The sequence below is a fragment of the Zingiber officinale genome, chromosome 4B (genome assembly GCF_018446385.1).
Source record: "Zingiber officinale cultivar Zhangliang chromosome 4B, Zo_v1.1, whole genome shotgun sequence".
Taxonomy (NCBI): Eukaryota; Viridiplantae; Streptophyta; class Magnoliopsida; order Zingiberales; family Zingiberaceae; genus Zingiber; species Zingiber officinale.
Genome location: NC_055993.1, coordinates 128,756,763 through 128,759,819, shown reverse-complemented (window position 1 = coordinate 128,759,819; position 3,057 = coordinate 128,756,763). Strand labels below are relative to the sequence as shown.

General features: G+C 48.8%; 1 pseudogene; it reads right to left on the bottom strand.

Annotated features, from left to right (window-relative positions):
- Window positions 1-2,010: 2,010 nt before the first annotated feature.
- Window positions 2,011-3,057, bottom strand: LOC121978671 (annotated as a pseudogene).

Here is a 3,057-nt window from a genome sequence, read left to right as displayed (position 1 = left end):
TAAAACAGTAGTACAGTAGTAGACGCGTGTGTGCACGCACGTACCTGGCGAAGGACCTCCCTGTTAGTCTTGTGCGACCGACAAGAGGAGGTGAATTGCTTAAAATTATAAAAATATTCTTCTCAAAAACTTTTTACTTAAGTTAGACAAACACTTAATTAAATTAGAATGAAATAAAAAGAAAGTACAAGACGACCGAGTTTACTTGATTTACAGTCAGAAGATTGCTACTCCAAGACAATAAAAGCTCACTACTATCTCCTTCTTCGAGCGAATCCTCAAAGGCGGAGAAGCCTTGTACACGTGTTGAAGAACATAAAAGAAAGTACAGAGTGTGGAAATGAAAGTATAGAAAGTGTTGTCGAGTCTTGTACTAAATAAAGAAGATCAGAGCTCTATTTATAGTCTACTGATAAAAAATAGTCGTTTGTTAATGTGGCAACTCTGGGTGCTTAGACCTGGTCTGTGCACCTCCAGCGGTGTATCTCATCTTCTCGCAATGGCTACGCAACGGTCTAAGGATAAAACTTTACCTCGCCTAGTGCCTGGACCTGGTCCAAGCGCCTCGAGTGTTGCTGACGTGGACATACAACGTCATCCATAGCAACGGCTCGCCGAGGCACCCCTGCAATGTCGGGGGGTCCAAGCGCTCGGACCCACTCAAGGCGCCCTGAGTCTGGGCGCTTGGACAAGGTCAACTCAATGTTGACTTTGTCTGGCTTTGGCTCCGGTTGCTTGGGTGATTCTCTGGCAATCCAGAGTTAAGCTCACCCGAACCCAACTCGGTCTTGCCCTCGAGCAATCTTCCGCTCTGACTTCTCATCCTAAAGAAGCGCCGCGTGCGTCCTTCTCACTTTATCGGTGTACTCTTCCACATCTTCTCGTCTCTCGGATGCACTGAACCCGTCGACTCGATTCCCGTGCCATTCTTCTCATTCGTTGCATTTTTCGTTCAACTTCTTGTGTTTCTAAGCTCCTACACATTTAGACATAAGGATCAAAATATAACATGATCCAACTTGACTTGGCTGGCCACATCAAAACCAACCCAAGGTACTTACACTCTCTTTTTATACCGCCTCTCATAACCTCCGCAATAATGAGGCGGTTAAAGAATATTTGATGTTAGAATATATCGGGTGATGGTGTATATATGACAGACTCCCATTGAGTGAAGGAAGGTTCCGTGGTTTACATGTGACATAGTATCATAATATTCCACTAACGAATAGTCGTTATTCTTTGGCAAATTGTTGTGATTCCCTGACAATGTTGTCCACTGGCGAAAGTCCGTCCGGCTTAGATCCGATCTCGAGAAGACTAGGAGTCGTGCCCATGAGAAATGAGGGGACTGAGCCTAGGGGTCCAACTGGCGTATAGTCGGCCGGGAGTAAACTGAGAGTCATGCCAATGAAAAATTAGGGGGCTAAACCCTGGGGGTCCAACCGACGTAGGGTCGGCTGAAATAGACTGGGAGTCATAGCCATGAGAAATGAAGGATTGAGCCCGAGGGTCCAACCAGCATAGAGTCAACCGGGAGTAAACTGAGAGTCATGCCTATGAGAAATGAGGGGACTGAACTCTGGGGTCCGATCGGCGTAAAATCGATCGAGAATAAACTGGGAACCATGCCCTTGAGAAATAAGGGGACTGAGCTCTGGATCCGACCAGTGTAAAGTCGACAGGGAGTAGACTGAGAGTCATGCCCGTGCAAAATGAGGGGACTGAGTCTTGAGGACAACCGACGTAGATCCGACCAGAAGTAGACTGGAAATGATACCTATAAGAAATTAAGAGAACCAAGTCCCTGAGGAGTAACCTACTTGCACACGTAGTTCTCGCACGTTCTTTTAACTTTTGACTATCACATCTGCACGTCACCTTCAATATTATCCCCACACTATCCCCAAGTCACCTAGTATTCCCGTATCAGTGACCATATTATTCCCCGTATCAGTCACCATGGCATTAAAGCAAAATATTAAGCAAAAGACAGACCAGCAGCCAACATGGTTAGGTGCAAAGACAAAGGAAATGCTTGGACTTCTTGGGAAAAATCCCAAGAACTCTTTACAAAACACTGCAAATTTTCAGACTTTAGAAGGCCCAAGAACTCTTCGGCCAACCCTTTATTTCGATAGAATGTTTATTCTTTTTTATCTTCTAGTGATATAGCAGATGGTAGAAATAGTACCTGTAGAGTTGCAGTAATGGCGAATAGCAGAAACTATGCTGCAAAATTTTCAACTCCAATTGATTCGAAGTCCAACCATTGGGAGAGTACTGAGCCTAAGAAAGTCGTTGTCTTCCAAGAGCTCGGAATCGATGTGGCCCATAAGGAAGAGGTTTGGATCGAAGGCAGAGTCTGCCTCCAGCACCAGCAACTCGTGCTTCAGAAAGAAGTTAGCAATGGACTGCTCCGCCGCGGCGGCGGCTGACTGGTTGAGGTCGAAAACGGAGGAGGGGGACGGCGGCTGCTTGGCTGCGTCGGAAGGCGTCATGGAAGCGGAGGAAGCTGCGGCGGGTTGGTTCTTCAATTTTTCGGCTTCGAAGCAGCGAGCGGCGGCCTTGTAGGCGGCTGCGGCGGCCTCGGCGGTGTCGTAGGTGCCGAACCAGAGCCTTGCGCGGCGGATGGGGTCGCGAATCTCCGCCGCCCATTTCCCCTACGGCCGTTGCCTCACCCCCCCTAAACCTGGTGGCCGACGACGAGGTCGCGGAGCCGTGTGCTTTGTCCTTGGGCCTGCTCAGGGTTTTTGGGGCTCTGCGATTCCTCCCGCTCCTCTCTCGCGATGAAGCTGGCGAGACAACTGAGAGGGACGGCAAAGGCACCGTGAACTCGTGAATCGCCCTCTTCTTGCGCCAGGAGTAGCTCACGCCTTCGCCCTCGCTCGATTCGGTAGCATCGGCGTCATCAAACACGATGCGGATTGTTCTCGCGTGCAGTTTCGACTCGAGATGCGAACTCGAATCCAATCGATCGACTTGCTGCTTCTTGACTCTCTTCTTAGTGATCTTCTCTCGGTTCTTCACGAGTGGGCAGTACTGAAGCACAGTCAT